General features: G+C 51.2%; 2 protein-coding genes across 2 annotated transcripts in view; one reads left to right on the top strand and one right to left on the bottom strand.

Moving 5' to 3' along the window:
- The window catches only part of LOC143989573 (uncharacterized), a 214455-nt gene that overhangs the window by 195722 nt on the left and 992 nt on the right, over window positions 1-17741 (bottom strand). The gene's annotated exons all lie outside the window — the stretch shown is intronic.
- Window positions 1-17741, top strand: part of LOC143989916 (uncharacterized) — a 225893-nt gene that overhangs the window by 178451 nt on the left and 29701 nt on the right. The gene's annotated exons all lie outside the window — the stretch shown is intronic.

Raw genomic sequence — 17741 nt, forward strand, 5'->3', positions numbered from 1 at the left:
CCATTATTCCACGCAGCGTATGCTCCAACAGGTGGACAAGAGGTACAGTGTCACTGATGCATGCACTGTCTCACCATCCTTGTGGCCTCCTCAAACGGTGACAGGACAGTGCATGCATTCCTGATCATGCCCCACTGGCGTGGTGAGAAAAAAACCAAGCTCCCTGACCTGTCCTGGTGCCATAGTCGCACAGGTACTCATTGATGTCCCTCTGCTGCGTGTGCAGCCGCTGCAGCATGGCCAATGTTGAGCTCCACCTGGTAGGCATGTCACATATAAGGCGGTTCTTGGGCAGGTTCAACTCCTTTTGGAGCTCAGCCAGCCGAGCACTGGCATTAAATGATCGGCGGAAATGCACACAGACTTTCCTGGCCTGCTTCAGGACATCCTGTAAGCCCGGGTACCTGCCCAAGAACCGCTGCACCACCACGTTAAGGACGTGAGCAACACAGGGCACATGGGTCAGCTGTCCTTGTCGGAGGGCGGAGAGGAGGTTGGTGCCATTGTCGCAAACCACCAATCCTGGCTTAAGCACCAATCATGGCGTCAACCACCTCTCGACCTGCCCCTGCAGAGCTGACAAAATATCTGCCCCAGTGTGGCTCCTGTCCCCCAAACAAACCAGCACAAGCACGGCATGGCATTGTTTTGCCTGTGTACTTGCGTAGCCCCTTGAACGCCTACAGAGCACCGCTGGTTCAGAGGACAGAGCACTGGAAGAGGCCATGGAGGAAGAAGAAGAGGAGGGGGTGGAGGAGAGAGGTGTGTCACAACCAGTAGTAGCATTTTGGAGGCGTGGTGGCGGAACAACATCCAACACTACTGCACCTTGTCCTGCATCTTTCCCAACTGCCAGAAGAGTGACCCAATGGGCCGTGAAAGACAGGTAACGTCCCTGTCCATGCCTGCTGGACCATGAGTTCCACATGCTGGTAGAGAGCCGGAATCGCCTTCCGTGAGAAAAAGTGGCGTTTGGTGACCTGCCACTGAGGAACCGCACATTGTGCAAACTCACGGAAGGGGGCCGAGTCTACCAACTGAAAAGGCCGCAGTTGAAGTGCTAGCAATTTAGCCAAGCTAGCATTCAACCGCTGGGCAAGTGGATGGCTGGGAGTCAACTTCTTTCTACGGTCCAGCAGCAGGGGCAGGGAAATTTACCTGCTACAATCGGACGTGGGTGTACTGCTAGCAGAGTGCCCGCAAGCACTTGGCTGTGACACACCTAATTCTACACCTTAATTCCTCTCAGTGCAGGTTTCAGAGAGGACTGAAGGTCTAGTGGGGTTGGAGATCCCAGCTGATGAGGAGCAAGGAGAGGTCCGCTTTGTTCTTTGGTGTGGGTCTTTGAGGTAAGCTTGCCAATGAGCTGCATGGCAGGTCAACATATGTCTGGTCAAGCATGTGGTGCCCAAGCAGCTGATGTTTTGGCCACGCGAGATACACTTGAGACACATCTTGCAAATAACAGCGGTGCGATCTGATGCACTCGTCTCAAAAAAGGCCCACACCAAAGAACTTTTAGAATAATGCGCAGAGGCAGCGCCCTGCACAGGCGGAGCTCTGCGGTGTGATTCAGTCAGTGTGCTGCCCCTAAGCTGGCCCCCGGAGGGCATTCTGCCTCGTTGGAGATGTGCCTCCTCCTCTCTCCTACCAGGCACCCACGTGGAGTCAGTGACCTCATCATCCCCTCCCTCTTCATCACTGGAGCAAGCCTGGCAGTATGCTGCAGCTTGTGGAACATGACTGCCAGATTGCTGTCCTTCTTGAGAATCCCCTCTCTCTGCACTCACGCTACTTCCTTCCTCTAGCTGAGTATCATCATCAGAGCCTACAAAACACTGGGATGTCTCTTGGAGCATGTACCCCACACTGTGCTCAAACAGTTCGGGGGACTCCCCAGGAGGACATGGTGGGTCTAGGGAAGGAGTCACTGATGATGACATTGAGACGAGGGAAGAGGATGCATTGGCAGCTGCTTTGCTAGTACCCTGAGCCTGGGTGAGAGAGGATGAGGAGGATGAAGAGGGCTTGGTCATCCACTCTACCAAGTCTTCGGCATGATGCGGCTCAACGCGTCCAGCTGCCGAAAATAAGGACAAGCGTGTCCCATGGCCACGTGCAGATGACAATGCACCACATCCACGTCGGTAGTTACAGGTGTATACTGTGCTGGAGGCACACAACACCAACTAACTCCTGCAGATGGCTCAATTAGAGAACAGCAATATAGGTAGATACAGGTGTATACTGCGCTGGAAGCACACAACACCCACTAACTCCTGCAGATGGCTCAATTAGAGAACAGCAATATAGGTAGCTACAGGTGTATACTGCGCTGGAAGCACACAACACCCACTAACTCCTGCAGATGGCTCAATTAGAGAACAGCAATATAGGTAGCTACAGGTGTATACTGCGCTGAAGACAAACAGACAACACCCACTAACTCCTGCAGATGGCTCAATTAGAGAACAGCAATATAGGTAGTTACAGGTGTATACTGAGCTGAAGGCACACATACAACACCCACTAACTCCTGCAGATGGCTCAATTAGAGAACAGCAATATAGGTAGCTACAGGTGTATACTGCGCTGGAGGCACACAACACCAACAAACTCCTGCAGATGGCTCAATTAGAGAACAGCAATATAGGTAGATACAGGTGTATACTGCGCTTAAGGCACACAGACAACACCCACTAACTCCTGCAGACACCGGAACACTACACAAGGCCGCCGCGCTGGTGGCCTTATATAGTGTGGGGCATGTACTAAACAGCCTGAGCTATAATTGGCCATAGGCATCCTGCCTGTGGCCAATCATGGCTCTCCTCGCTGCCGGCGCTGTGATTGGCCAAGCATGCGGGGTCACGGTGCATGCTTGGCCAATCATGAGCCAGCAATGCACTGCGATGGCGCAGTGCATTGTGGGCCGTGAGTGCCACATGAATTTGGCGGGAACGGCCCACAGAGTTCTGGCTTCACCAAACGTGCGAACAGCCGTTGTTCGAGTTGAAAATGCGTTCGACTCGAACACCAAGCTCATACCTAATCATGGCAAGGAAATCAAGGGAAGAGGCATGTAGGTGAGGAAATATTATGAGTTCGGTGTTGGATAGATTGAGTTTAACCACTTCAGCCCCGGAAGGATTTGCCCTCTTCCTGATCAAGCCAATTTTTGCGATACGGCACTGTGTTGCTTTACAACGCTGTACCCAAAGAAAATTGAGGTCCTTTTTTTTCCCCACCCAATAGAGCTTTCTTTTGTTGGTATTTGATCACCTCTGCGGTCTTTATTTTTTGAGCTATAAACAAAAATAGACTGGCAAGTTTAAAAAAAAAATATTTTTTACTTTTTGCTATAATAAATATCCCCCAAAAAATTAAAAAAAACAAATTTCTTCATCAGTTAGGCTATATCTATTCTTCTAAATAATTTTGTAAAAAAGCAAAATAAGCGTATATGGATTGGTTTGCACAAAAGTTAAAGTGTATACAAAATAGGGGATAGATTTATCGCATTTTTATTATTTATTTATTTTTACTAGTATTGGCGGCGATCTGGGATTTTTATCAGGACTGCAACATTTCGCCAGATAGAACGGACACTTTCTTTCTCACAAATTTTTTTATAATTGGTATTTTATTGTTATTTTCAAAATTTAACAAAAAGAAGGAGAAACAACACAAAAAATCAACATACATTGGGAAAATAAGGGGAAGAGAAAAAAAAAAGGGGGGGTTCCATGGGGTGGGGGGATACATACAACCTAGTCAAGTTACACGTAAGCATACATGGTGGCAGAGAGTTACTTCCATTCAACAAAACCAGGGCATCACCCTTCCCACTCCAGACATTCGATCCACATGAGCGGGTCCCTCTCCCATACTAGAAGAGGGTGGGGAGCCCCCTTAACACTGTTAAAGCTTTACAAGTGACTCCTACCGCATAGTAAGAAGGGAAGAACATATTAAGTCAACCAAAACCAAACATCTTCCATTAGAGTATGTATAGAGGAAAAGGGGAGACAGAAAGAGAAGAGAGTTGGGATGGGGGTGGGAAAGGAAGTGTGAACCTCATGCCTCACTGGATTATGTGTTCAACTCACCAGCAGAAGGTGCGTTCGGAGGAGGAAGGTTCGCCTGGACAAGTCTCCCAAATTCAGGGTCTGCTAGGGCAAGAAGCGCGACATCTAAACTAGAGGTAACCAGTTGCGGTCTGGACATGGGCCTTCCATGGTGCCCACGTATGCTCAAATTTCTCCCTGGTGTCCCTTCAAGTGGCCATCCAGCTCTCTGCTTCCATTATCTCCCCAACCATTCCTGCTCGCTTGGAATTTGCGAGCTCTTCCAATATAGTGGTACTAAGCGTTTGGCTGCATTGAGGAGGTGGGGGAGTACACTCTTTTTATAACGTGATGGAGGCATAGTGGGTATGTGGAGCAAGAAGTGCTTAGCCAGGGCTGGGATATCAGTACCCAGACTGTCTGACACGTGTTTGCGAACCATATTCCAGAATGGTGCTAGCACAGGGCACTCCCACCAAATATGGAGGAAGGTGCCTTTCATTCCACATCCCCTCCAGCATACATCCGGAGTGTTTCGGAAGATTCTAGCCAGGGTGACGGGTACCCTGTACCACCTGGATAGAATTTTATAGTTATTTTTTTGAGTCTTAGAGTCTATCGAGCTGGTATGTGTTAGGCGGTATAAACAATGTAACTGGTCGCCTGTAAATTCATGTTGGAGGTCCTTTTCCCAGTCCGTAATATAGTGTGGTTTGGGAGTAGGTGTGGTGGACTATAACAGCCCATACATCTCTGAGATCACATGTGTCAGAGGCTCCGCGGATGCCCACATGGTCTCGAAGGTTGTCAGCGTGGCCCGAAGTGGTGTCTGTCTACGGTGCTTGGTTATAAAGGCCTCCAGTTGGCGATGCCTCCAGAAATCAAAGGGGAAGCTGCCATATCGCTCCCTTAAAGTAGAAAGTGGCACCACCGCCCCTCCCTCCACAAATCTGTCCAGGCTGACCTTCCCATCCCGTATCCACGAACCGAACGCGGCCATCTGTTTCCCTGGGGGGAACCACGGGTACCCACTCACCGGTGTCAGAGGGGATAACTGTGGTGCTAGTGCAAAGCGTATGTTAACCCTATCCCACGTTTCCAGGGAGTGGACTGTAAATGGGGAAACCCACCCTGAGAGCCCCCTGTCCCCGGCCAGGACCCAGGGCGCGTAGGCCAGGTCTCTGCCCGCCATAGTCTTTTCCAGAGGGACCCATAGCTTATGTAGCGTATGAAAATTCCAATTTAAAATGCGTTGTAATGCGATCGCTTGGTAGTATTGGAGTATGTTAGGTATGCCCAGGCCGCCGTTCAGCTTAGCGCGTTGGAGCGTCGCTATGGCCAAATGCGGCTTCTTCCCGCCCCACACGAATTTAACAAAAAGGCTACGTAGGTTCGAGAAAAACCCTTGCGGCAGGTGTATCGGTATCATTTGTAGGAGAAACAAAATGCGAGGTAGAATCGTCATTTTCAAAATATTTGTTCGACCCACCCAGGTAAAAAGTGATTTGTCCCAAGTGGACAAATCCGTTGAAATCTTCTGCATTAGGGGCAAATAGTTGTGTGCATACAGGGAGTCAGTACTATCCGTGAGCTGGACACCTAGATATTTCAAGGAGGGGGCAGCCCATGTGAACGGAATGAGCCCTTCAAGGTGTCCCCCAAAGCCGGGGGAACGGCGATCGGCAGTATCTCTGATTTGGAATAATTTATCCGAAAATTGGATACCTCTCCGTACGCCTGTAGTTCTCCCATCAGATTCGGCAACGAGACCAGAGGGTCCACCACATGAAACAAAATGTCGTCTGCATAAGCAGAAAGTTTGTGCTCTAAGGAGCCCGCCATCACCCCCTTGACACTGGGATTGTCTCTGACCCTCTGTAGTAATGGTTCCAAAACCAGTGCAAATAGAAGGGGCGAGAGCGGGCAGCCCTGTCTCGTGCCGTTACGAATAGGGAACGATGAGGAGAGGCCACCATTCACCTTAACCTGGGCCGTAGGAGACACATAAAGAGCCGAGATCCATCGCAGCATGCGTGGGCCCAGCCCCATACCCCTAAGCACTGCGTACTGAAACTCCCAGTCCACGCGATCGAATGCCTTCTCCGCATCTGTAGACAACACCAGGTATGGAGGCATCCGACCGCGTGTACGTGCCCAGTGGATAAGCTGGACAGCTCTATTGGAGTTGTCTCTAGCTTCTCGCCCCGTTGTAAAACCTGTCTGATCAGCGTGGATCAACTCCGGTAATAGCGGTTTCAGGCGATTGGCAATAATTTTGGAAAAGATTTTAAGATCCGTGTTCAGGAGGGAGATTGGGCGATAACTTTGCGGTTGGGATGGGTCTTTCCCGTCCTTCGGGAGCACGGTAATATGCGCCAGCGAGGTCTCTTGTGGTAAGACCCCGCCTGAGGCGAGGGAGTTGAAGAGGGCACACAAAGGGGATTGCAGTTTGTCAAAGAACTTTACATAGTAGGCCCTGATAAAACCATCAGGGCCGGGGCTCTTGCCTGTAGGCATAGACTTAATCGTAGCTAAGATTTCTTCCCCTGTAATTGGGCATTCTAATTCAGTTGCCTGATCCGTAGTAAGGGTGGGGAGTCCTACGGAGGAGAGGTATGACTGTATGCGTGTCTTCTTAAGGGCTATGTCGGCCGGGGAGGAGGCCTGGTCTAAGTGGTATAGGTTTGCGTAATAATCGCGAAACATAGAGGCTATCTTGGATGTGTGCTGTGTATAGTCCCCAGTAGGAGAGCACAATTTATGTACATGAGCCAGGAGTCTCTTCTTTCTAAGCGCTCGGGCCAGTAGCCTGCCGCACTTGTTGCCGTGTTCGTAGTAAGTGTGGACCAGGTAGCGCAGTTTCCGGTTAATTTTCCGGTCCATCGGTTTAGAAAATATTTGTCTGAGTTCTGTCAAATGCCTGAGCTCCGTAGAGCCCGACGTTCTTTTATGTGCAAGCTCAGCGCGTTTCAGCTCCTGCAACACCCTCAGGAAGCTCGCCCGCCTCTCTTTGTTAAGTTTAGCTCCCAGTGCAATAAAGGTGCCCCGGACCACGGCTTTATGTCCTTCCCAGAGAATGCCCTTGCTCACTTCCCCATTATCATTCTTCGCAAAGTAGTGTGTCAGAGTCTCCTGCTCCCCCGTCACTACCGCCAGGTCATCTAACAAGTTCTCGTTCAGTCTCCACGTCCTTGCTTTAGTCGAGGCCTGTGCCAGTGAAAGCGTAAGCGTCACCGGGGCATGATCAGAGATGGTTATGAGGTCTATGGTTGCTCCCAGGATAAAATCCAAGGTGTCCTGGTCCACTAGCAGCAAATCAATTCTAGTGTACACCTTGTGTACTCCAGAGAAGTAGCTATAGTCCCTTTCAGATGCATGTATTGCTCTCCAGCAGTCCACCAGGGTATAGTTCTGGAGGGATCTGCGGAAATGTCTCAGGAAGGCATGGGAATGTGACGATCTACTTGCGGAGGTGTCAAGTGTGGGGTCTGGGCTGACATTAAAGTCCCCTCCCAGAATTAATCTACCTTCCCTAAAGTCCGCCTGTGTAAAGAGGGTTTGATCTATAAATGTAAGTTGTTGGGTGTTAGGGGCATAGAGCGTAGCAAAGGTGTATGTCTGTCCGAGGAGGGTGCCTTTCAGGAACACATAGCGTCCCTGGGGGTCTACCTTATGTTCCTGGGGTTGGAACGGGCAATTTTTGTGAATGGCTATAGCCGTGCCCCTGGATTTGGGCACAAGCGAGTTACTCAGGAACCATTGCGAGAATAGGTGTGAGGGCAATTTAGGGAGAGACGTATCGGTAAAGTGGGTCTCCTGTAAAAACACCACTTGAGCCTCCAGGCGTTTCAGTTCTAACCATAGCCTATTTCGCTTGTTAGGGGAGCACATACCCCTCACATTGTAAGACACTACCTTAAGCGTAGCCATGTTGTGTCTGAGGGTTCCGTCCAGGCGACCTTCCTAGATCTGCGGTGTCCGGTGAGACAAGATTCCGGGAGCTCCAACCTATCAGGGAGCAACAAGGTAGGCTGGAATGAAGGGAAGCAAGAAGGGGGGGCAGAGAGGAGGATGGGAACAAAAAACTGAAAAACAGAAAAAATGAGGGAAAGAAAAAGGAAAGCATTAGCACATCGCATAAAACAAATAACATCCTGTGGTCTAGGTCCACCTGCACCACAACAATGCAGCACAGGGGTATCAAAAACTGTTTGCCCGCCGCCCGCCGCCCCCCCATTACAGGGAAGCAGCCAGCGCCCAGCAAAGCGCCCAATCCTGGGCTATTACCCAATACGGGTAGTCCTACGTGGGGAACATAACTGGACATGGACAACCCGGAAAACCCCGCCCCTCACTACTAAAAATGCTGTAAGTGTCCGGGGGATAAAAAACCTTTTAAGTCACTGATATGCCATAAAACTTGTAGTGCACAATAAACAACTGTGATCTCTCACGGCAGTTCCTTCGGCCTTGCGCCGTGCAAATTCTGCAAAAAGTGCTGTCAGCACCCCCCAAAAAAAAAAGAAAAGGAAAAATAAAACTGAAAATAATACTGACAACTAGAGGAGCCGCAGACTAAGCAAATAAGGCACACTTCCCCCATGCGTATACTGTTGGTAACTCTGCCGTAAGCTGTGGGCTCTTGGTCAAAAGTCATCCAAGGGTTAACATGAAGAAGATGACGGCAAGTGGGGCGCCGCTAATTCCCTGCCATGGGCTCTTGTCGCGTTGCCGTCGAGGATGAGCGTTTGCGGTGCCGTGGAGGTCGGTTGGGTCGGGCCTGCTGCCATGGTGGGGGAGCTTGCACTGTCTGTATATTCGTGGAGAGCCTCCAATCAGGAAAGTCCACGGGGTCCAGGTTCAGTTGCAACAGGAAACGCTGAAGGTCGTCCTTAGTACGCAGAGTGGCCGACTTCCCATCTCGTTTAGCATGGAGGATAAAGGGGAACCCCCATCTATAAGTAATGCCTGCTGTGCGGAGGGAGTCCAAGAGAGGGTGTAGTGCCCTGCGCTGCATTAATGTGCGCCTGGACAGATATTGATAAAAGTACAGGCGTGCACCATCAAAGTCAAAGAAGGGGCGTTTGCGCATGAGTTGCATTATTTGGTCTTTCACCGTGTACTTATGCAATTTGCAAATGATATCCCAAGGGTTATCAACATCCTGTGACGGGGGGCGAAGGGCCCTGTGTGCCCTGTCAATTTCCACGGTTGCTGTGGGGGGGAGGCCTAAGAGCTCTTTAAAGATGCCTTGCAAGGTGGGGACAATGTCCTTAGCTCCTGTTGCCTCTGGCAACCCCCGTATGCGGATGTTGGACCTGCGGCTGCGATTCTCATAATCATCGATTTGTGAAATCAGTGCTTCTATCTGTTGATCCTGTGCTGCGCACTTGTCCCTTAACTGTGTTATCACTGGCAAAGCTTCCTCCACTGTCTGTTCAAGGGTTTCCAGCCTATTCCCCAACTGAGTTGTGTCCTCCTTCAATTGCTCTATGTCCTGCTTAAAGGCCTTCTCCACTCTAGTGGCAAAGCGGTCTAGGTCCTCTCTTGTGGGGAGAGACCAGATATGCTGCTTCAAGTCCCTATCACCCATCAATGCTGAGGCTTCAGAGCCCTGATCGAGAGAGGCTGAAGAGCCAGGGGAGTCAGGGGGTGCGGCATCTCTTACCAGCTGCGGCGTCTGTATAGGAGATCTGGCCGACTGTGGCTGAACACATGTCTCCGCCAGAACGTTCGTTCCACGTCCCTTCAAGGCCGCCATCTTGGGAGACTCGTGCTGCCCGCCTTTGCTGCCGAAATATTCCCCTATAGAGCCGCTTCCAGGCTGCGAGGTACCCCGATGTCTGGAGGAGGCCCTCCGGCGCTGGGACATGCCAGTGAGGATGATTATGGGGCGATATATCCGCCGGAACAGGCTAATTTAGCTTCCGTGTGTGAGGAGCTCTGGGATCCTGCTTCCTCACTCGGCCATGCCCAAGCCACGCCCCAGAACGGACACTTTTTTGGGACCATTGACATTTATACAGTGATCAGAGCTAAAAATAGCCACTGATTTCTGTATAAATATCACTGGCAGGGAAGGGGTTAACACTAGGGGGTGATCAACGGTTTAAGTGTTTCCTAGGGAGGTGTTTCTAGCTGTATGGGGGATGGGCTGCCTGGAAGAAGAGAGAAAATGCTGATCCTAATCACTAGGAGCAGCAGATCCCCTTTCTTGCCCCTTGACAGAATGGGGATCTGTTTATTTACACTGACAGTTCCTTGTTCTGGCTCCCTGTGAAGCGGTAGCCCACCAGCCACTGGCCATGAGCATCGCCTCCGGGAACCCACTGCCGGCGTGCGCGCACCTGCGATAGCAGTTTAAACCAATGACATACAATGACTGTGATTTGAGTAGCCATGCCAGCCTGCCGCAGTACAACTGCGGTGGCTGGTTGGCAAGTAATTAAGGAAGTGGTTTGACATCCAGACTGATATGTGGGGGTGTGGCCTGGGTGGAGTCCAGGCCAAGGTTGCCACTCCATCCATTCACTGCAGCAGGACACCATAGGTGTCTTCCAGGGGTCACCCTTCCTTCTTGAACCTTTGCAGGAGCCAGCTCCATCCCTGGTCAGCACTCTAGCAGCAGCTGCAGATGCACTTTCTACATACCCCTCCCTATCGAGCCTGAGCTGCGCACACACTTTTCCCAGGTCCCAGACTGATATGTCTGTTAGTAAATTAGTCATACATGAGAAGTGTGAAAGAGTGGGCTGAGAGTTAGAGAGATAAATTTGGGTGTCGTCAGCATAGAAATGCTATTGGAAGCCATCAGAGGCTAGCAGCTTACCCAGGAAGGAGGTGTAGATGAAGAATAGGAGAGGTCCAAGAACAGAACATTGAGGGACCCTGACAGAGAAAGGAAGAGAAGGAAGTAGAATTATAAGTAACACTAAAGGTGCAGTTGGATAAGTTAGATGAGAACCAGTGAAAAACACAATCACGGAGACCAAAGAAGTGGAGTTTTTTTTTTTTTTTGAGGAGGGGATGGTTCACTGTATCAAAGGCAGCAGAGAGGTCCAGAAGGAGGAGTACAGAATAATGTCCATTGGTTTTAGCCATTAGTAGTTCATTTGTGAGTTTAAGGAGAGCAGTTTCTGTGGAGTGTTGGGGGCGAAATCCTGACTGAAGGGAATCAAGACATTTGTTTTCTGTCAGATGATCGCTCAGTCGGTTGTAGACCAGACGTTCAAGGAGTTTGGAGGAAAAGAGAAGTAAGGAGTTGGGGCATAGGTTGTTAAAATTTGTGGGGTCCAGTCAGGGCTTTTTAGGAATGGAGGTGACTAATGCATGTTTTAGAGAGTTGGTGAACATGCCAGAAGAGAGGGAGAGGTTGAAGACGTGAGCTATAGAGTTTAGACTGGAGCCAGAGGGTGACCATAGCATTTGTGAGAGAGTGGTATCCAGGGGACAGGTGGGTAGGTGGGTGTTAGAAAAAAGTTTGGCAACCTTGTCTATATTAGTGGGGTTGAATAAGGGAAGTAATTTTATCTGGGGTTTTAAATGGGGGAGTTATCTGCGCATTGGAGATCTCCTCACGTATTGTATCACTCTTATGTTTGAAGTGATTGGCGATGTCCTGGGCAGTGAGTGAGTTAGTGGGTGGAAGAAGTGGAGGACAGAGTAGAGAGTTAAAGTGTAATACCCTGGAGTTTAGGCAGGGACGCTTCTCACAAATTTACTTGCCAGGAATAATTATCCTGGTTGATTATTAGAGATCTATTGATTTCTCCCTAAGTTTAGCCTTATTGCACCTTTCTCTTCTACCACTAGGTGGCCGGGTACTTGGTGGTACTAGATATGAGAAGGGCAACTCAAGGTCAGGTTAAGGGTATATGGGGTATCTCAGCCTATGGGCAGGGGTTTTCTTGGATCCTTGGCCTGCTGGGAGCACCTATGTGTTTGGCTGGAGTCAGGTGGTCTAAGTTCTGTGCCACCTGGATGGCTGTCTGTGTGGACATGTGTCGCGTTGCCCTGGGCTGCTAGGCCAGAGATTGGGCCTATCCCAAGGGCATCTGGCTGCTAGTCAGTAACAGAGAAGAGAAGGTTTGAGGTGGCAAAAGTTTCTACGAGTAATGCCTCGTACACACGATCAAACAATCCGGTGGAAAAGTCCAGCGGACTCAAGTCCGCCAGACAATCCGCCCGTGTGTAGGCTCCGGCTGACTTTTTTTACCCAAAAGTCTGGCGGACTAAGAAAGTAGTTTTGCACTCCAATCTTTCCGCCGGACTCGCATTTTGGCGGACAGTACGGCCGTGTGTGTGCCAGTCCGCCGTACTTTTGAAATGAACGGACTTTTCCCACCCGGAGAAAAGTCTGCTAATTTTGAGCGTGGCTCCAGGTAGCCGGGACCAGCGAAGGAGGCGTTGCTGGCCCTGTCACCTGGTATGGACTTAAAGGGGAATCCCTACGCCGAAAAATCGGCGTGGGAGTCCCCCCAGGTCCATATCAAACCCTTATCCGAGCACACTACCCGACCGGCCAGGAAAGGGGGTGGGGACGAGCGAGCGCCCCCTCCCCTTCTGAGCCGTACCAGGCCGCGTGCCCTCAACATGGGGGGTGCCTTGGGGAAGGGGGGCCGTGAGGCCCTCCCACCCCAAAGCACCTTGTCCCCATGTTGATGAGGACAATGGCCTCTTCCCGACAACCCTGGCCGTTGGTTGTCAGGGTCTGCGGGCGGGGGGCTTTTCGGAATCCGTGAGCCCCCTTTAATAAGGGGGCCCCCGGATCCTGGCCCCCCCATCCTATGTGAATGAGTATGGGGTACAATGTACCCCTACCCATTCACCTGTGAAAAAAAGTTAAAAAAAAACACAACACACAAGGGTTAAAATAGTTTATTGCACAGCTCCGGGGGTCTTCTTCCATCTTCGGGGGTCTTCTCGCCGGACTCCTCCGCTATCTTCTGCTAGCTCTTTTACTAGCGGGGGAGCCTGGCTTTCTTCTTCGCCACCGCCGCCCTCTTCTTCCGACTTCGGGGGTCTTGTCCCACTCTTCGGTTCTTCTTCAATTTTAACCCTTGTGTGTTGTGTTTTTTTTTACTTTTTTTCACAGGTGAATGGGTAGGGGTACATTGTACCCCATACTCATTCACATAGGGTGGGAGGCCGGGATCTGGGGGCCCCCTTATTAAAGGGGGCTCACGGATTTCTATAAGCCCCCCGCCCGCAGACCCCGACAACCAACGGCCAGGATTGTTGGGAAGAGGCCCTTGCCCTCATCAACATGGGGACAAGGTGCTTTTGGGTGGGGGGGCCGCGCGGCTCCCCTTCCCCAAGGCACCCCCCATGTTGAGGGCACGCGGCCTGGTACGGCTCAGAAGGGGGGGGGGCGCTCGCTCGTCCCCACACCCTTTCCTGGCCGGCCGGGCAGCGTGCTCAGATAAGGGTCTGATATGGACCTAGGGATTCCCCTTTAAGTCCATACCAGGTGACGGGGCCAGCGACACCTCTTTCGCTGGTCCCGGCTACCTGGAGCCGCGCTCAAAATGAGCGGACTTTCCTCCGTGTGTGTGGGCGAGTCCGTTCATTTCAAAAGTACGGCGGATAGTCCGGCGGACTTAGTACGCCGTATTAGTCCGCCGCAAAAATACCGTGTGTGGGCAGGTAGCTCGTTCGGAAAGAGAGAGAGAATCTAATAAGGTGGTGATCAAAGAGAGAAAAAGGATTGTTGGAGAGGTTGCATGGGGTGCAAATATAGGAGAATACAAGGTCAAGGATGTTGCCATCGGAGTGAGTAGGGAACAGGAGAAAATGGACAAATACAATGTGCCTCAAAAGAACTTAATGGGCTTACCGGTTACCTTCTCTTGGCCTGCTCCTCCAAATCTAGGGGTTACCAGGGTTGATACCCAATGACTTGTACACTGACACAGATGAAGTCCTTTCAAAAAGGTTTATTTTGCAGTAGAACTTTCACAAACACAGTCTCTTAGGGAACAGAGGGCACGGGTGAAGAACTCAGGCACCTTGAACTACAGGTTTAGCAAAGTCTCTATTTCCACCCAGAGAGTAGCCACTCGCAGCTGGGTACTTCAAGGCTGAACAGATCTCTAGCCAGAGATCATGGCAGTCAGCATGTTGACTGAAAACTTGAACAATCAACTGAGGGTATACAGGAACCTTTTTCCAACCCTACCTGGAACATTTCCTGCTTCCTTTATGGTACTGGAAAATTGTGAATTTATCAATGTCCTTCTTAACTCAGTAACCAGGCACGTCTCAGGATGCCACTTGTCGGCCCTCCTCCGTAGAGTCCTTCCCCGGTCACTTCCATGAGCTGTGGTGAACCTCCAAGCCGAGAGCACACCCAGACACTTTGAATCCTTCCTCAGTTACTGCGCCTCGGACCAGCAGGTTCCGAGACTCGGGAACAGACGGATCCCTACCCCAGACCAGGAGGGTCTATCAGGGGCCATTGACAGGAACATGTTGCAGGATGATGAACACCCCGTGATTGGGCCCCTCCCATGGCTACCCCAGTCCTGGAACCAGACCAGACCACACGGGTCTCAGGAACAACTCCGGAACTCTGAATACGTGACCCACACCTGTTTAAGTACCCCCTCCCAGACTCCTCAGCGGGCCCAGGAACTCCCGCTGATTGGCTCCGAGAGGGCCGATACCAAAACATCCAACCAGACTTGGTTCTGGCCTGTCATGTGCACCTCACCGTTCACATGACCAGGCAGAACTTCTTAACACAGCCTGGCCAGACTGGTGTTACGCCTACCTACAATATTTAACCCTCAGAACCTTTATTGTCCTGAGGCCAAAAACTAAATTTACAATGTGTGTGACATTTGATCCCAAATGTCATCCGCTACATAATTAACCCTCAGAACCCATTACCGTTCTGAGGCAAAAAAATAAATTTAATTTGGCATGATTTGGTCGGGTGAATGGTTGGTGTTAGCACATAAATCATCCCCACACCATGCTAGATATGGTTTTTAGGATGATCAAATCACATTATATTGTATATTGTAATATATCATGAAATAGTTCAACTCACCATAATGCAGAATCAGTGGGAACCCTGAGCTTGTCACTTTCCACCAGATGCAGTGTGTCACTTGCCACCGATAGCCTACCACCATATACAGTGTGCCATTTGCCACCCGTAGCCTGCCACCAGATGCAGTGTGCCACTTACCACCCGTAGCCTGCCACCAGATGCCGTGTGCCACTTTCCACCTGTAGCCTGCCACCAGATGCAGTGTGCCACTTGCCACCGATAGCCTACCACCATATACAGTGTGCCATTTGCCACCGGTAGCCTGCCACCAGATGCAGTGTGCCACTTGCCACCCATATCCTGCCACCAGATGCAGTGTGCCACTTGCCATCTGTATCCTACCACCAGATGCAGTGTGCCACTTGCCACCGTATCCTGCAACCAGATGCAGTGTGCCACTTGCCACCAGATGCAGTGTGTCATTTGCCACCAATAGCTTGCCACCAGATGCAGTGTGTCATTTTCCGCCCATTGCTTGCCACCAGATGCAATATGCCACTTGCCTCACACAGCTGTGTCACTTGCCACCCATGTTCCCGTGTGTCACCTTCATTACTGTCCAATGTCCACTTGTGTGACTATCACCTTCTTCTGCATTACTTTTTTCCCCTCACCTTCCAAGTTCCAATATTCCCTCTGGTCCCTCAGACAGTGAAACGGGCTGTGGGCTAAAGGAGGAGAAGTCAGGCACTTGGGAAGCCATCGATCTGATCCAGCAGAAGCACACAGAACAGACACCAGGTGACCAGTCCCTACTGCTGTCACTCCCTCTGTTTGCTGCTGGGTGCCAGAGAAGGAGGAGGTGCAAAGGAGGGTGGAGACAGCAGTGCAACACTAAATGCGGGCTTTGCTTCCAGCCTTGATGTCTGAGAAATTGAGAGTCTGTGGTGTCACCGGTTGCTAGATGCCAGGCGGGCCTGCCCTAGCAACAAGTTCCAGAAGTGTAGACAAATGTAATTACTAGTTAGTAGGTGGTGGATGTGACCTCAATTTCATTCCGGGACACTGTATTGTCCTGGAATGAAGGTGCCCAGGACCAGGGACAGAGATGGCAATTGGGGACATTCCCGGGCACTCCGGGACACGTGGGCACCCTAGTAAGGACAAGTAACAGATGAGCGCATCCAAGAGATGAAGCCGGGGTCACTACACAGAAAATCAATCCAAGGAAACAACAGTCAGGACGAGGAATAGCAAGAAGGAGCTCAGGGAATATTGCCAGAATGGCAGATAGTAATGGTGGGGGCAGAATGGGGGATTGTGATAAGGATGACGGAACGGTGAACAGTGATGAGGGGGATTAAATGGGATGACAGTGATGAGGGGGACGGAATGGGGACAGTAATGGGAGTGATGTAATGATGGACAGTGATGATGGGGACAGAATGGAAGACAGTGGTGAGGGGGACGGAATGGCAGACAGTAATGAGAGGGACAGAATGGCAGACAGTAATGAGAGGGACAGAATGGCAGACAGTAATGAGAGGGACAGAATGGCAGACAGTAATGAGAGGGACAGAATGGCAGACAGTGATGAGGGGGACAGAATGGCAGACAGTGATGAGGGGGACAGAATGGCAGACAGAGGCGAGGGGGACAGAATGGCGGACAGTGATGAGAGGGACAGAATGGCGGACAGTGATGAGAGGGACAGAATGGCGGACAGTGATGAGAGGGACAGAATGGCGGACAGTGATGAGAGGGACAGAATGGCGGACAGTGATGAGAGGGACAGAATGGCGGACAGAGGTGAGGGGGACGGAATGGCAGACAGTGATGAGGGGGACAGAATGGCAGACAGTGATGAGGGGGACAGAATGGCGGACAGTGATGAGGGGGACAGAATGGCGGACAGTGATGAGGGGGACAGAATGGCAGACAGTGATGAGAGGGACAGAATGGCGGACAGTGATGAGGGGGACAGAATGGCAGACAGAGGTGAGGGGGATGGAATGGCGGACAGTGATGAGGGGGACAGAATGGCAGACAGTGATGAGGGGGACAGAATGGCAGACAGTGATGAGGGGGACAGAATGGCGGACAGTGATGAGGGGGACAGAATGGCAGACAGTGATGAGAGGGACAGAATGGCGGACAGTGATGAGGGGGACAGAATGGCAGACAGAGGTGAGGGGGATGGAATGGCGGACAGTGATGAGGGGGACAGAATGGCAGACAGTGATGAGGGGGACAGAATGGCGGACAGTGATGAGAGGGACAGAATGGCGGACAGTGATGAGGGGGACAGAATGGCAGACAGTGATGAGAGGGACAGAATGGCGGACAGTGATGAGAGGGACAGAATGGCGGACAGTGATGAGGGGGACAGAATGGCAGACAGAGGCGAGGGGGATGGAATTGGCAGACAGAATGGCAGACAGCGATGAGGGGGGACGGAATGGCGCACAGTGATGAGGGGGGACAGAATGGCGGAGAGTGGTGAGGGGGACGGAATGGTGGACAGTGATGAGGGGGACGGAATGGCGGACAGTGATGAGGGGGATGGAATGGCAGACAGTGGTGAGGGGGACGGAATGAAGGACAGTGCTGGTGGGGACAGAATGGCGGACAGTGATGGGAGTGACGGAATGGTGGACAGAATAGCGGACATTAATGAG

The sequence above is a fragment of the Lithobates pipiens genome, unplaced genomic scaffold (genome assembly GCF_037356315.1).
Source record: "Lithobates pipiens isolate NorthernLeopardFrog02 unplaced genomic scaffold, aLitPip1_a1.2 Scaffold_18, whole genome shotgun sequence".
NCBI lineage: Eukaryota > Metazoa > Chordata > Amphibia > Anura > Ranidae > Lithobates > Lithobates pipiens.